The sequence below is a fragment of the Astatotilapia calliptera genome, chromosome 12, assembly GCF_900246225.1.
Source record: "Astatotilapia calliptera chromosome 12, fAstCal1.2, whole genome shotgun sequence".
NCBI classification, from domain to species: Eukaryota; Metazoa; Chordata; class Actinopteri; order Cichliformes; family Cichlidae; genus Astatotilapia; species Astatotilapia calliptera.
Window position 1 is genome coordinate 3,033,809 of NC_039313.1, and position 17,649 is coordinate 3,051,457.

General features: G+C 42.1%; 1 protein-coding gene across 9 annotated transcripts in view; it reads right to left on the reverse strand.

Annotated features, from left to right (window-relative positions):
- fbrsl1 (fibrosin-like 1) overlaps positions 1–17,649 on the reverse strand; it is a 284,283-nt gene that overhangs the window by 70,428 nt on the left and 196,206 nt on the right. The gene's annotated exons all lie outside the window — the stretch shown is intronic.

Sequence of the window (17,649 nt, forward strand, 5' to 3'; positions counted from 1 at the left end):
GTGCTTATTGCAGGTTTGTGGAAACAAACTATGACCCTGTTATTTTACATCCTGTAGAAGATAAAGATTCCATCTCTTCTTCCTTCCCCTTTACTGTTAAACTGCACACTACAGCCAGCATGTTGTCACGTATTGATCCTTAGCTGCCTCTTGGCTAGTAAAACATCACTCATACTAACTTTCCCAGTTTGGGCACTGGTAGCCTCCTATAAACTCCTAATGGGTTGGTGTGACTGATATATAAAGTTCTAAATAGACAAATCTATCATAAAACCAGCTAGCTGGCTAATGCTAACCATGCAACATAACAGACAGATAACAAATAATCCAATCAGACATCTAACATGTATCAGTTAAGGTGATGTTGGTTTGGAAAGACTAACAGCACAATAGCCTGTTTGAGAAAATAAAATGTAGCAACATACCATCGTCAGTGATGTGTGACGGTCACATTGCCACATGTGCTTTTATTGTGAAAACCAGGGACAAATCTTTCCTATCCAAAGAGAGGAGAAATCTTTAGACCACAGTGGGAAAGAGGAGGTGATGTCAGAACTAAAGACTCACCAAAATCACAGGAATGAGAGACTGCATTTTTATTTTTATTGACACCAAAGTACAAGGTGAGATGAAACAGTCTGAGGGCACTGTATCACTGCCTGCATTTGTATATTGTCCTGGTTAAGCCATAAACAATTTCAATGTTCAAACTGTTAGAAATGGTTGTGTAAATCTTTGAATTAACCCCTGAATACTGTCCAATGTACAGAAAAGCATGGCTTCAAAACAGCAGCTTTCCAAGTATGTGGAAATAAAAATGGAAATTGGATTATCAAAATTTCATTTAAGTTTTTACTCAAACAACACAAACGTGGAAAATAACTGACAATTCATTTTCTAGTTTATCACGTCAGGTTTTTACAGTCCACCTTTGGTTCCTACTGTCCTGACTGCTTGTGGAATTGATTGACTCTGCGGTGGTACGGGGTCTCATTGGTAATTTGGGAGACTGTCCTATCAGATTACTGAAGCAGGAAAGTGAGGCCCGTTCATCCCTAAATTTCCCATCATCGTGCCTCTATCGCTCTGTCTCTCTTCCCTTCAAAGTACGATGCAACAAAATAGCCGCTGCAGGCATTATTAATGAACTAGAATGGGCAAGAAGGGAGGAGCTCATTTCTTATTTATGATAAGCTAACCAACTGGCAACCTCCCTGACAGTCCTATTAATGATCTTTAGAGGCCCTGAGGCCATTCCATCTCGCTCGCTCTCATTTCTGTACCTGTCTTCTTTCCTTGCTCACATCTTGCCAACCTGCTTCCCTCTCTTTGTAAATCCCCCATTCTGGCCTTCATCTCCTAACATGGCAGGATTGAAGCAGTGAGGGAGTGGAGGGGTGGGAATGGGAGGTGCAGGCCTGTAATTTGTGCTGGGGATTTAGACATTACAGGGGGAAAAAGGGCTCTCTTGGGACCAGGCAGTTGATCAGCCGTGGCCCTGGTGGAGCAAGCCAGACAAATAACAAATGACAGCTCTGTGATTAAATCAAACCTTCTACTTTAAGTGTTGAAGTATCTGCCTGTCACTAACAATCTAGGGCTTGTTAAGGCTCCCTCCTCCCCCACTTAAGAGCCGTGCCTCCCTCTTGCGGCACAGTCCCATCAAGCTCCTCTCCCCTCCTCATCCTCAACACCACCACACCCACACCCACACACATCCACTACCCCAAAACACATCAATCAAACAGCTCCCTCTGGACACCCTCCCACTTCCTCCCTCCATACTCCTGGCTAGCCATCTACTCTCAGGAGATTGAATAAAGTGACAGACACACACACACACACACACACACACACACACACACACACACACACACACACACACACACACACACACACACACACACTCCTGTATGTGAGAAAACCTCAATATACTCATAAAGAGATGCTTATAATACTGCGACATTAATACAAAATGTACATCATGACTACTGCAGCAGTGTCAAATTATAAAATTATCACTATATATCTGAATCCCCATTCAAGCTTTACTGTACTGCTGAGACCCATAACAGAGCAGCACCTTATACTAGTTCACAGTTTCTTACCTGACAAACCAACAGAGATATTCATCAGTGTAAGAGCTCATTAGAGAGAACTTTTATAGTTTTGGTTTTAACATTTTGGTATACAGTGTCTAAATCCCGAATAGGGTTATAATGCTGTAATGTGCCCCCCCCCCCTCCATGGTGTAAATAGGGCCAAATATTACACTATTCTGTGCTATTTCAAACTAAAACATCGGGGTGACCTTTACATACTCATAATGCACTCTAATAGCAACAGACATCTAGCTACCATTTTCAGTTCACTTCAGTTCAGCTGATACAAACACAATACAAAATTGGCCGAACAGGCAGTCAGTAAGGAAGAACCTCACGGACGTTCAGCTGTGCTGGTTTCAGTCCTTTGTCCTTTTATTTTTGGTCTTACTTCATAACCTGTTGGAATGAATCCAAACAGCTTCTGATTACATTAAAACGCTGCATGATTCTGTGCCTACCTATCTCTGCAGCCTTTTCACACAACATTAACATCATTATGCCTCGTGGCCACAAAAGCTGGCTACACCGGGGGCCAGCACGCTGAGAGTCAAATTGCGGCCATTGGGGGGAAGAGTTGGGGCCTCTGCAACATTTATGATTTTCATCACTGCTTCCCTAACTCCATCAGCAGATTTTATTGTCTCCCAGGGTAAATGGAAATGACATTAACCCCTGTGGTGGGCTTATATAGCATTAACAGTGAAGGCAACAGTCCCTGGAATAGCAAACATTTACAAATCCCATAACTGACTAGAACGAACGAGGAACAGGAAGAACTTGGCCAAAGAAGTTAGCTGACCTTATAAAAGGTCTGGCTGCAGTGCTCCCTGTTGGGCAGGCTGTTAATGTCTGAAGAGTCACATGATTTAAGGCTAAATTAGTATTCATCACACTAGTCACAAGCCATTAATCTAATATCCCCAACATGAAATGATATGCAAATTGCTGCCCATTGTAATGCTGCACCATGTGTCAGTGCTTCAAAATGGCCACTGCTGCATCTACATCAAAAGCTCTGCAAAATTAAAAAAATATACAGCGGGGCAGCTAACTCTCCTCCAAATGAATGTGGATAAATGTAGATCAAAATTGCCTGTAATATATCGAAATCTTATTAGTCAGCGACTAAATTTCCAACTTAAAAACATGCTTATCCTGCAGATACAGGAAGAACCACTGAGGAAATATTGTTCCTACATAAGTGCAGGGTGCAAAATACCCCTTGCTTGTGAGTTGTGGTATTACTTCAGGTAATTCCCTTTGAAAAAGGCTTAGACTTTATGGTGTCCACCTTAAATTCAGTTAGGATTCCAGAGTGGTTTTCCAGATGTGTTCCAGATGTTTCTTTTTAGACGGTGTTGTTACTAGCAGAACCTGGTGAAACCATGCTAATCCACAAAGACGGTGCTTTTTGTTATAACACCAAGATACTGAATAAGACTTTTTGCACATCATTATTTAAGATTTTTATTATCTTATTAAGTAAAGTTGCTTCTAATACCTGATTTGACTTTGCAAGACAGTCTTTTACTCATTTCATTTCATTTTCCTTTCATGTGGCAAATTGTCTTGAAGCATGTCTATTTTTATTTAATGTTAATCAAATGCTAATTGCTTTGTCTTATTAACTTCAGAGGGTGTAAGCAATGAGCACTCTATGGTATGTATTGTTTGTGTACAGCCTGTTATTTGTTCATAGCTATTGCCAGACAGTATAATATGATTAAATCAGAAAAGAAGTTGATTTAGGTTCACTGTATTCAGACAGATCCTGCTCAAAACGTGCTGAATGTTTCTCTCACTGCTGAATGGAGAAGAACAGAGTGAGAGGGCATATCGAATGAAACTGGACCACATGTTTGTCATTCAAACATGCTCTAGTGTCTAGAAACTGTAGCCCTAGTATACACAAACAAATCGTTCCACATTGTACTGTGCATCTTTCCATCTGCACAGTTGTAAGCATTAGCCACTCGCTTCTCCTCTGCTAAAGATTAATATACATAAAAATAAAAGATAAAAATAAAAGCACTTTAATGTCGCTGATTTGCTGATGATGCATGCATATGGGGTAAAACCATAAAGGGATGCACTGCATTCATCCATACACTCAATGTACTTAAATAATTATTTGATATAGACAAAGTAATATAGCTTCTGGATTATATTCTGACAACATATGTCTGAGGTCTATATCCACTTGTGAACACATCAAGTGTTACAGGATGTGAGTCTGCCAACACAAACAGTTTACATTACTTAGACATTGTATTTTCACCCCTCGCCCTAGCGCGGTAAAAGGACACCAGCGGACAACTGTGTCTGGCGGCGTGCCTGGTTTGGGGCCGAGGCCAGGGTCTGAGCTGTGTCGGGGAATATGCCTCGTGACAGATGCTCGGGAGACGCGGGCCATGGCAGAGGTCTACAGAGAGCAATTAACACAAACGAAGCAGCTATGTCATTAGCTGGTCTTTATTAACCTGAGTGATCAGTTCAGAGGCCATTAGTCTCCAGTGATTGGAGACTTCCCTGGTTGGCCTGGACCATTACTGGAGTGATACACAATGTGGTGAGACCCTTGTTGTTTTGTCAGTATTGTTTTCCTCTTGGTAAAATAAGAAATAGTGGAGAATTAGTGCTTGCTTCTGATATTGCAGAGTGAAGCAGTTCATGTCAACTTCCTGTCATGTTAACATTTTTAATAAACTCCTTAATTAATCAAACCCAAAGGTTAAAACAATTTGGCTCTAAAGCTGTGGACCAAAGAAGGTCAAAGGTGAAGTCTCTTTGTTTGAAGACATAAATTGCTACATTCAGTAACTTACTTTAACTGGCATACTACTCTGCTGTTCCTCTGACTGCTACAAATGTCATAATAAATTGGAAAAAATTTAACAGGCAATCATAATAATAAAAAATCTGCGCTCAGCAATCACATCAGTCGATTCGATTCGGATTCGTTTTCACAACTATCTGAAGCACATGGTCTACTCAGCTGTGGCTCGCCTGGTGGGAATCATAGCACAGAACATCCTGCTCTGTGACTCATCTGATAACACGGGCTGGCGGGGGGGGGGGGGGGGGGGTCGGTGGCGGTACACCTTCCTTCTCTGACCTGCGTTGCATGCTGGGAAAGAGTGGCCCTGTGTGTTGTTCCTCTCTTTTGCGCGGGCCCTGGGAGACTTCCCTGCTAATGTTCTCCTCCTGTTTTACAACAGCACTTCCTGGAACAGCCCCCCTACTAGTCATCAGATGCTACATTAAGGGAGCACTCTGAAGTCTTCCTCTACCACTAAGGGCCCCTGATAAATAACTTATGGAGGAGAGGATTCAAAACATCTCTCCTATTACTAGCCTCGATTCATTTTTTACAGTCCCTCGAGCCTCCCATCTGTCCTGCACTTCAAACGCATCTGAATGCTCAGAGATGCTTTGCCTATTCTATCCTAGGGGATCCGTGTGAAGGTAGAGAACGAGGAGAGAGGTGGTGGGGATATGTGTGTGTGTGTGGCGGTGTGCTGGGTTGAGAGGAAAAAAAAGAAGTAATATGACAGAGCCAGGAGCTTTGAGAAGCAGAATGTGCCGAAAGCATCTCTCCCATCACCTTCCTTTCTGACTATTCTCCGTGGAGGGGAAGAAAGAAAGCATTTGAAGGAGTGGGAAAGAAAGGAGGGGGGAGGGAAACATTTGCGGCTGAAGCGTCATGGTCCGGCTCGGAGCTGTCAAATTATGACACATCCAACAACTCAGCTTCCTCTCAATCGCAATTACAAAATAGTCCATTAGGCTGCCGGCTGCCTGTCCTTTCTCTTCTCTGCGCTGGGATTTATGCGTGTCAGTGTGTGTAGACCCGTAAGGGTGGGCAAAAGGGAGGACAGCAGGAGGGAGGGGACCTTCCCTGGGTAGAAGATGGCAGTTTTCAAGTCACATAACGAGACAAACAAGCAAACCAACAGTTGTAATTTGATGTGATGTTGACAGTAATTGTCTTTGACGCCACGGATAGGCGTGAGGGTGGAATGGGGGCGCGGCAAGTTGGCCTTGAAGTGGTAGTTATGGAATATAAATGGGGACAGCTTGTTTTCAGAAGGTAGGAAAAGCGGTGTATATGTCAATTTCTGCGAGGGCATTAAAACGCCGCTTCAGTCAACCACCCTATCAGCTTAAATGGATTTTAAATTAGCAGTGAGAGCATGGATAACAACATATCTCAGCGGAAGAGGGCCCACTTTTCCCGAGTGAAAGACATAGATGTGACATGTATAGATTTTGAAGGAGTTAAGACGGCTTTTAGCGATCCCTTTTACTGATACCATTGCCTTTTCTCAGCTTGTGAATGAGGCCTATTCACATTTCAAGCAAATTCAATTTGAGCTCCAAATCAAAGACATGCATTAGGCCACTTTAGTGTAAGGTAATATTAACTGACTGAGAGATATTTGGAAGATGACAATCAACATCACTAGTAATTCCATACAAATATAACATGACTTTTGCACCCCGTACATGATCAAAGTTCGTCCCCACATGTGCATTTATGAAGCCTCAGAATGACTTACCTGAAAAGGGTTTCATTACTGAACACGCTCACGCATTTTGCACTGAAACTAGTGATACAGATTACTAATCGTGCAATTTGAGCTTTATTGGAAGTCGATCCACACTAAATCCAACCATTTCTGCTTTTTAGCCACTATTGAAACCAGTTATCACAAGTCAAAGCCCAGATGAGCATTTCTGCCCTGAACAGCACCCTGTGTATTTAAGTATAGACATAACCACGGTGTCTCGAATTAATAAGGTCAGCCTCGTTTTATTACTCGGAGAGTAAAGCTAATGAAATCATACAGGAATTAAGTTGTTTAAGGGGTAAACTCTGGCTGTAGGGAGACGATAATGAGCACGTTATGTGGGAACCCCCTACCCCTGTCCTCCCACCTCCTCAGTCTACGTTGAGCTAGTAACATCCTGCTGGTTCACAAATAAAGGACACAAGCAAGTCTTTTAAAGGACAAATACTGTGTGGGGGATTTGGGGGAGCCAGGGTGAACTTAACAAGCAGGGATCTTACAGATTTAAAGGTACTGCTAAAAATTTATGGAGGCATGTTTGGATGAGGGCCATGCTGAACAGCTTGGCCAGCTGAGCAACATCACAGTGGGATGCCTAATAAGCCTTGCACAATTTTTCACCCCATATTTTATCAATAAAAAAGCAGTTTAAACAGCCTCCCCTCGAACCGCAGCCGCTGCACTGCCTGCCATCTGGAGCCCTCTTTCATTTTATAATCCAACTGTCATTAAAATGCTTCTTGGCAGTTTACAGCTCGTTCCCCCTGTGCAGATGTGGAAGCGATCTTCAGACGGGCCTCACTGATCAAAGTGTTCACTGCTGTCAGGCAGAACACTTACCACCCTCAGGCTACCTTCCAGTCCTATCTGGACTTAATACCCCCCCCCCCCTATTTTTTATTTATTTCCACACTTCTGTATTTATCAGGTGCACCACTCCGAGCAGAGCTAAGGTCAGCTCCAGAAGGTGGCTGTAGGTGGGGTTGTGAGGATGCAGATTGTGCTATCAAGGTGCTTTTAAGCAAGGCGTGTGAGCTCGCTGTTTTCTTTAACAAACAATTACAGGGAAGCCCAGGAAATCTAAGTCAAAGCAAAGTTATCACCTTTGCTGGCAGTTTGGTGCAACTGAGTTGAAAAGGTTTTCAGATCCAGATCAAATCAACTTTTAGATAAAAAGCAGTAATATCTGTTCATTACTGAGGACATTAGCTTGTTATCAATCATACAGAGAAGTGCTTGGAACAGTAATTCTATTCGCCATTAGTACTAATAGTAGTTTGTCGAAAAATGAGCTGGGCGATAGAACGATAACGATACGTATTGCGAAATAACTTTTTCTCGATAGAAAGGTTAAACTATTGCGATAGACCTCATCTCTCTTGTCCTCTTAAAAAAAAAAGAAGAACAGCCAATCCAAATTAACTAGCACAGAGCCGAACCAATCACAGCCGCAGCGTCACGTCACATGACTTGTTACGTACGGCACAAGTGCCAAGCCGCACATGTGTATTTGTTTGGGAAGCAGCCAGCCGCCGTGCCGCCCGGGTAATGGAGGAAATGAGTGCGCCGACTAGAGAAAAATCAACCGAGAGCGTGACCGAAGGTTACCGAAGAGAAAACAGATGATGGTTCCAATGCCGGAGAGATTGTTGACCGGAAGAGCCACAGAAGCTCCGTAGGTGAAGGTAGGAGTAGCGCGCACTGTAAATTGTGCCGAAAGCAGGTCTGGAAATACAATAAAGCGGTGCAGCTCAATATCTGACTGGAAGCGCTAATTCGTCATTCGGCTTTTGTCAGACTAACGTAACTGTTGAAACTGTTTGAAAAGCTCAGCTATACAACAAGGAGAGATTGAGAATTTCCTTTTAGTTCTCAGTTTATTTGATATTGACAAAAGTTAGTCAGTTTTGTCTGTTCTTCTGTAAAACAAACTAAGATTTATTTTTAGAATTAATATTTTGTTTCTAAGTGGAATTGACAGTTTAGTCTGTTTCGTTTGTTCTATTTTGAAACTTAAACGCTTTAGTGGCTGCCTTTTGTGTAGTTTGCAATATTTGCCTTTATTTATCTGAAAAAGTCTCATGTTCCTTAAGTACATCTACCCTGTTGAACTTATTATGGGAAATAAATATTTAAATCAAAACAAGCTGCTGATTATTTCACATTTTACTTGTGAGCAACAGCACATTTAAATCTTACAAATATAGTTATTTGGCTTATATCGTGATAGATATCGTTATCGCCTGAAATGAAAAAAAAAACCATATCGTGATATGAAAAAATCTTATATCGCCCAGCTCTATGCGCACATTAGACTGAACGTCGTCAAAACATGCACAGTATTGTGCGGCTCAGTCCTGCTGACATGCGAGCATGATTTAATCGCTCACAAGCTAAAACTGTGCACACAACACAACAATAATAAGCGTGAGCTTTATAACATAATACGAAGCGTTTCTGGCAGCAGACACAAAGGTGATGGCGGTGGGTCAACCCGTTGGCAGCGTCCCTGTATCATATCACTCTGCCACATTCACTGTGTGCACAAGTTTGACTTGTAGGCTGCCTGGCGACCCGCGGCCTCCTCACTGATGTGGCACGGCACACATGGCGTTAATACTCCAACCGGGTGTTGATTGAGCTCCCCTAAAGCCAGTGACGCATGTTGCCTTTGTTTGGCAGCCGTCCCGGTGTAAGAACTGGGGCCATATTCCGCCTGTCAGTGCCATGTGTTCGCTCTCCTCAGAGCACAGCGGCTGATGCCACTCAACCACCAGCCCCCTACCTCCCACCCTCTGGCATCTCTGTGGGCACCCCAGGCCAAGCAGGTCTGCACTAATGAAGTCAAATTAATTTAATGGATGCCCATGCCGCCTGTGTCGGTGGTGCTTGGCAGGGAGACCGTTCAAATGCTGGTCGATGTCTGTAGCTCCAAAACCTCATACATATCCAAGAGCTGGTATACCGCTTCTGTGTGTCAAGCTGCAACTGACAAGCATATCAGCTTCAGTTGTGCCAATGTGCCCTGCATGAAATTGGTCTTCAGTGCCCACAGAAACCATGGCAGGCAATGTTCCACAGTTAACTTCAGAGACAGTCCAGGTGTGTTCGCTAATTAAAGCTTGACAAAACGATACGAAGAGGGAAAAGGAACTGGCAAGTGAGCATGAGTGACAGCCATCATTAATGCCTGCTTTGCTCTCCCCCCCTGCTTCCACATTCCTCCTAACTTTTAGGAAAGACATAATTTTTTATTTCTCCTTCAATCTTTGAAGCCCTGTACCTCGTCCTCTGACTGGTGCACATCACAGACTGCTTTTGTGCATAGGGGACTGCCATGGCTGGGGTTTCTGGTTTAATTGAAGACAGCAGGCCCCTGTTTAGGCCTCTACTCTACGGGGCTCTCAGTTTTCCACATCACATACACATTCGCCCACGGAAAGTTCCCTCCAGAGCCGAAGTGACGCGAGGACCTGCGGCGCTTCAGGTCTGGCAGTCACCAGGCCGTCCACAGGCATCTGAGTGTTTAGATTTACTCGGTTAGCAAAAGAACGATGGTATATGTTTCTCTCAGCCGGTGGGAAAGCTGCTCACTGCTCACTTTCTTTATTGTCCGTCATCACCATTATGAGGGCTGCAACTGATCCTTCCCATACAGGTTGTGAAACCTGGCCTCAGTATGTAATTGAAGATTAAATAAAGAGCCTCAAGAAATAACTATAGCTTGGGACTTTTTTTTAATACGTGTTGATATTTCTTATAAGATTTCTATAAAAAGTGTGTCACACAACATTGCTGACTGGCTACTTTTTAAAAGGAACAGGAGCTCTTATTTTCCTGCAGCCACAGTCAACCTAAACTACATTTAATCATTTTCAAGGGCAAAGAGGAGACAAGGCTTCTTCAGGGAAACATTACCCAGAATGGTACTGATTCCTAATAACAACAGGGAATTCTATATTTATCCCTGAATGCATATGTCATTTGTTGTGAAGGAAAAGTGAGTCCTCTTGCATTAAGCGGCCTCGTGCAGACAAGCCAAGGCTGAGACAGAGTCTTGGTGCGCCAGCATAAACGCACACAAGTCTGTCTTCCATTTCCAGCCAGAAGAAATGTGTAAGTAATTACAGTCCAACCATGTTTATTGAATAAAAACCCACTTTGGCATTATGTTTATGCACGATCAGAAACGCTCAAATCCTACATCCACATACACAAAAACATTTGTGTCTTACTCGCTTCCCACAGAACATCTGTATCCAATGTGGAGTCAATTTTACTTTTATTACTCATGTGGAAAAATGTATATAGTGCTTGGATTGTTATTCAAACAGAGGCCACTTGAAAAACAATGATTTCTGTGCCATGTGGGTTTGGAGCAGAGTGGACACACACTTAGCACAGGGTTAGAGAGTTTAGCCGCATGCTAAAGGTTTTGTCACACAAATGCACTGAGATTACTTCACTTCTGATTAAGTGACTGTTGTAAAAGCGCATCATTAGAAGCATATGACCTATAAATAAACCTCAACATGACTTAATTTTAATTATTTTCGAAATAATTAAATTGTGGGTGAAGCTTCCAATCCAAGCTGAAATCTTCTTTAACTTACAAATGCAACTATTAATTAAAAAAAAAGTTTGTTTTTCAAAATGTATACTGCTAAAAATATTCTCTACAAACATGGATATAACAAATAACGCAGTGCACTTATAGCATTATTCCCAACAGATCCAAATACTTTGATGCAGTACCAGTTAGATGCATTGTGACATCACAGCTGGTGTAAAATCTCACAACTTGTCTTGTTTGATATGGCGTGCCATGCTTTCTCTATTACCGTATCATTGAACTGACGAGATCTCTAGCAGAAAATTGTTCAATCGAGCGTTTCACCTGGCCGTTGCTGAAAACTCTTCTATTACAGAATCGGAGCTCTCAGGTGGGAAAAACAGTGTTTGAAGAAAACCGCCTCTAAAAATGGATCTAGTCCGGGTGGAAGAAAAACACATAGCAAAACCTGGTGTTCATCGAGGCAACAATAATTCCCCCAATAACAATGATCACAAGCTGTTGAACATGGCTGAGTGGTGACGGGATTTTCTTTTTTTTCAAAGAGCTAGCAGAGCACTGCTGTTCCAGAGACAGAGGGTAGGGTGTGTGCTATGATTTTAACAGAACAAAGGAACAACTATGTTCTATTAACACTCTCTGCCAACACAAACAGCCTCGCTGAAAGACGGCAGTAAGTGAAAGAAGATTACAGTCTGGATGCCATGTTATGTTTTCATACCTCCCTTGTTCTTAGTGGCTGACGTGGTTTTGGTTGCCACAGACCTTCTATTTTCATCTGCGATGCCAACATCTGTGCTAACCTTTAAGAAAGAATCTGGACCGGGATATTGGATGCCACATCGGTGATGCCACGGCTGCGTTGACTGTCCCTGCATTGCTGTATGACATGCATTGCTAGTGACAAGCTGTCTTTGCTGATGTCAGTTGGCTGTGTCTGCTGGCTGGCCCTGCAGAAACTCCAAGTCGTTCTCTGTCATCACGCCTCTTCTTCCCAACATGCACTGGGGCTGGTTTTCACCGCAGAGCGTGCCCTTAGTATCACTTGCTTCTAAGCTACACAAATACACACGCATCATATGCTGCTAAGACTAAATGTGTCCTTCTTCACTTCAGAGGCAAATCAAAGTGAGCTCTCTGATAACTGCATACTTGTGCACTAAATGTGCAACAGATGCGTTGCTTGAAAACCACTCAAAAAAAAAAAAAAAAAAAGAAGCCTGCAGAGCTCATATGAGCTGGAGCTGACCATAAATGAGAGCATGTTGCAAACAGCCCAATATCAATCAAAGAGATAAGTGCTTCCAGGTACATTGTAACAGCTAGATGTAATAAACATCATGAGACCAACTAATGAAGAATATATTTATTTCTGGCCAGTGTACAAAGCTAAAAGTCAGAATTATTTTCCTCTAAGAAGCTGATTATAGCATAAACTAAATTTTAACCTTAATCCATAAACTCACAGGAAGCTTTACATCCAAACAATACTGAAATTAGGGGGAATGGTTAATCTTCTGATTTGAATGTTTCTCCACATTTTCCACCCTTTTCTGCTTTCTGCCAGAAAGCGTAAACAATCCTGAAAGGAGGAACTAACTGACTAAGAGGAAGAAATGAAGGACGCGGAAGGAGAGAGAAAGACAAAAGCAAGAAGAGAAAAAAATGACATCTCCATATTAAGGCCTGTGTTGCCGGTGTCAGTTCTAATTTCACAGTGCCTGTGGGGAGCTGAATGCAACCAGTCAGCTCTGGTCTCATCTCGTTCTTCCTCCATTTTAAATCAGGGACGATGATTCCCAAGCTGGGGGGAAAGGAATATTACTGGCAAATTGGTTTTAGACTAAAGATGGTGGCGAGGCATTCTGCTTTCTCAGCTCTTTCCCAGGTGCACTTAATCTAATTTCATTAAAGAGATGAGGACGGATGATCACTTGTGTCGAAACATTAAGCCGGTCCATTTTTTCCATCCATAAAAAACGCTCAGGTTGTCAGCAGCCCGGTGCATGCCCTGTTTGTTATTGAATATGATGACTCTTGGAGACCAATCTAGAGCTTGCAAGGCACTGGGAGTTGAGTGTGGAGGCTATATCTACATGCATATATATTACTATTGGCTTCTTTCCTTTTTCAAGATGGTGACAGAGGAAAAGATGTAAAGAATGAACAATGGAAAAGGCAATTAAGAAGTAGCCAGTGAATGAAAAAGACCAGGGACAAGAAGAGAATAATGTTAAAACAATAAGAGAGGTGAAGGCAATGGTGCTGTTAACATATATGGTTTGATCCCCATCCAATGTTGTGCGAGTACTGCCAGCTTTACAGGACGTAACCTCCAACGCTTCAGTTGGGAGGATACCACCAGCCGACGAGCCATTAATGATAAGTCGCTGAGACGTGGTGATATGGCATTCATTCTGCAAACTGCAGGAAGATATGGACGTAGAGGGGGAATTAATGTGTCAGTCAGAGCCCATGTGCTGGCCTCGTAGAAGAGTACACCAGAGCCATAAAAGAACTCATTGACAGGATGTGGTAATGGTCCTCGGAGACTCCCTCGGAGACAGATTCACTTTCTGCTGAATGACTGCTCGGCAAAGAGGACCAAATAGAATTAGCTGACCGGGGTGTCCTCCGCTGTGTGGTAGTGTGGCCATTGAGGCTGCTGCATTAATGTTTCGCATACAGGCCACTATAATATTTGCACAGGAGAAAGAATACCAGGGAAATTGGAGGAGCTAGGGAAGATGGCAAAGTGAGGCCTAATGGAGATAGGATGACACTCCAGGAGAGTGCATGAACAAACTGAGAAGGGATAAAATACCACTCTATTTCTTTCCATAGCTCTCCAATGAAAGAAAATGATGTCCTGACTTGAAGTACCTCAGATGTGTCAGAGACTGGCCAGTTTGGAAAGTTCATTCATTGCAGAAGGATGGAGGCAGAAATCAGTAATACTAAAAGACGGTTTAAGTTAATTAGTAAATTGCTTAATATCACTGTCAAGTGATAAATCAGCAAAAAGAAACAAGAAATCCATGAAGTGGTTAGGAGCCAGAAAGATATTACTGCTGGTGATATGAGGATTTTGATGAGTTGTTGGGGAAAAGAGCGTAAAAAATGTGCTTGTTTACATTTTAAGTACATGTTGTTTGCTGAAGGTTTCTTCCTGTTAAAAGGGAGTTTTTCCTTCCCACTGTCACCAAGTGCTGACTGCTGGGGTTCTGTCTATTATTGTAGGGTCTTTAGAGCCTTGAGATGGCTTTTGTTTCGATTTGGTGTTATAAAAATAAAATTGTTTTGAAATTCTTTATACAATTTCACCCAACATTGACCCTGTGACTGCACACTAATTGTCCCATTCTACAAGCACAACCAATCACTCAGCCCACTTTCTGCAGAGCTAAGACGTGTTCTGGGGCATATGAGAGCATTTTAGCAGCTCAAAGTATTTAGATCCAGACTTAACGGTGAATGATGTTCCCATGTGTGCAGCACAGTCTCACGTGAATACATTTAGTTTCTGTGTTGCTACGCTGTTTCTTATTTAAGCTGTGGTTACTTTCTTTGCAAGCTTCAAATTTAGCATAGCTTTGTGCAAACACATTAACCGTTGCTTTAATGACAGTAAACACAGTGAAAAGACTGTTCTACTTAAGAATTCCTAATTTTGTGGGTTGTTTTATGCCTCTGAGGTGCAGGCATATGACGAGCCAATATCAAGGGTATATTATATAAAATCACACTCAATACTTCTCATTGTCAAACATGACATCACATGACAGGCCTCTCAACAAACACTGGTACCAATGTGAACACTATACCAAGATTCTGATTGCTTGTTTCATCAAGGCAGGCCCATCTATATGAAGCTATTTCTTAGGGCACCCTCGCACTTAACTAGAAACGACTGGGCAATTGCTAAAGATTTCAAATCTGACATGCTCTGGAAACACGCCATTGGGTGCTATATCAAAGCATTGCTTTGATGCAAGCGAGTTCCACAAGGTGCAGCAATCTAAACTGACTTTGCTGTAGCAACTCGTCAGTGTTATTTAAATACAGTGTAACTGATTGCACCCTGGGGGCACACCTGGAAGCAATATTCTAATTAAGTTAATCTGTGAAATCCCGACAATGTGGGTGTTCAGGTGCCTGGTAATCTGATGTGAAAGGAGCCTTTGTTTTCACTGGAAAGATTCGGGAGGAGCTGGCACCTGTTTTAGCAAAACGTTGCAGAAAATTATCACTGTCGAGTTATCCTGAGTGCAGGCAATTACAAATGACAGTGTTTGTCTTTCTCCTCATGGAACCCAATTTTTACACCGTCATATTTTTTTCCTGCTTTTGGTGATGGCCTGTCAAATTATTTTTTCCCCATTCTTCTCCCTTCCTCTGCAATTTGATATGGATGATTCGCAACTCTCATCACCTTGATTATGGTAATACGTGTTTCTGAGGCAATAAAAAGGGCAGGGCTGCTATAGCCTTTATCCAGATGTTCTTTTCTTCTTGCACGCTTGGAAAACACGTCAACACTAACAGAGACTTTTCAAAGAATCCACAACAGCGAAAGAGCGAAACGTAGTTTTGGAATTATGCCGTTGCTCTGTTACATTTCCTGTTGGCTTTAGGAGAAATCTTTTGTTTACAGTCAATACCTCTGCTCGTGGGAATGGAACTTTACCACTACTGGAAGAACAGAACACTTTAACACTTATTTTTGAGGCCCCCGTTTTTACTTATCTAATAAAATTTTTTATTATTATTATTTTTTAGTTTCATTCTTCAACAAGGTAGTTAGATGATCATTTTTCAGTATAGTCCTGTGTGACTAGCCAGTCCACAATCAACTATGGACTGGCAGTGTATGCATACATTTTAGGTTCTTGTGTTCCAGTGCTGCATTCCTACCATATGTTGCTTGCTGAAGTCAAAATAATATTAGCTGGCAGCTAAAAAAAGGGGAAAAAAGCCAGGTTTTGGATTACTGCAAACAAAAGTGAATGCAGAGACCCATAAACAAGCAGCAACTGAAGGTGGCTGCAGTGAAGGCCTGGCAGAGGCTCTCGACAGAGGAAAACGAATCATTCACTGACTCCAAAGCGTTTTCATCCCAGTATTAAAAACTATCTTTATGTTTAAAATGTTGTTTTATTATTTTTATAAAGCTCTTGTTATGTGTAAAAATGCACATTAGTTTCATCTGAACTTTGCAGTTCATTTTATTCTACCTGAAAACAACAAGCATGTGAATATTGCTCCCTATCACTGCCACTAAGATGAGTCAACTTCAGTGTGTGAACGAGAGGAATAATAACACTGACGACTCTTTCACTGTACATATGGGCAAGTCAGTATTGCTTTAATATAGACTTGACAAAACATGAAACTTGTACTTAAAAAACTTAGAACTGAGAATGGAAACTAAGAGTTGAGACAGACAAAAACAAGCTAGCGACCACACTGAAGCCTAGATAGTTTGACTAATAGTAACTTTCACAAGTTGTTTTCACTTGCAGTATTACTTTGCTGCTTATGGATTAGGATTCACATTGATTGTTCAGGAAGATGTCTTTTTGCACTAACATCTACAGAAATATGCACTGACTATGTTTCTCACAGTGAGAGCGCAAACTGGTGTGCAATAAAAGTGGCATTACTATTTTTCCAGAGATTTCTCAAGCTAAAACACTTCCTGATGACATACTAATGAAAAGTAGTCTGAGAAGAAGGTGAAGCTACAATCTGGCTCTTGGACTGTGAAATAATTGGCACGAAATTCAACAATCAGACTTGGCAGCAGTGTCTAACAGTCTACCATGTCTTGAATTGCGTCCCAGTCCACAGACAGGCTGACACATAACCAACAACACAGAAAGACAGCTGAGTTTCTGTAAAACTGTCAAAGCGCTTCTTGATTTTTCTCCTGCCCATCTTTATGTTTAGTTCTGTAGTACCAAACTGTTTTTTTTTCAATACTGAAAATTAAAACGAGTCTCAAGTAACCGAGAGGAAACAAAAACCCTTAGAAGGAAACACTTCCTTCTACTTTACTTCCCTCTCTCCTCCACCCACAGTGTTGCCAGGGAGCCGTATGGAGACTGACAGGCCTGCTACATCTCTCTGTCGTGTCAACTAGCTCGTGCCCTCGGTTCCTCCTCGCTTAAATGAAGAGATAAAAGCCTATTGACTTGCCAGGCTACAGTTAATGCAAATTGGGCTTGCTATCAATGTATTATTTATAGGGAGAGCTGCAGACATTTCCACAGAACTGGGAGCTAAGCTTACAGGAGATTAGGCATGCTATCAAATTCATTTACCAGAGAGTAATTGCTAAACTGTGCAGGAATTAGGATGCGTAAGGTTCCCCAAAGGCGTTTCATCTTGTAACCAGGTG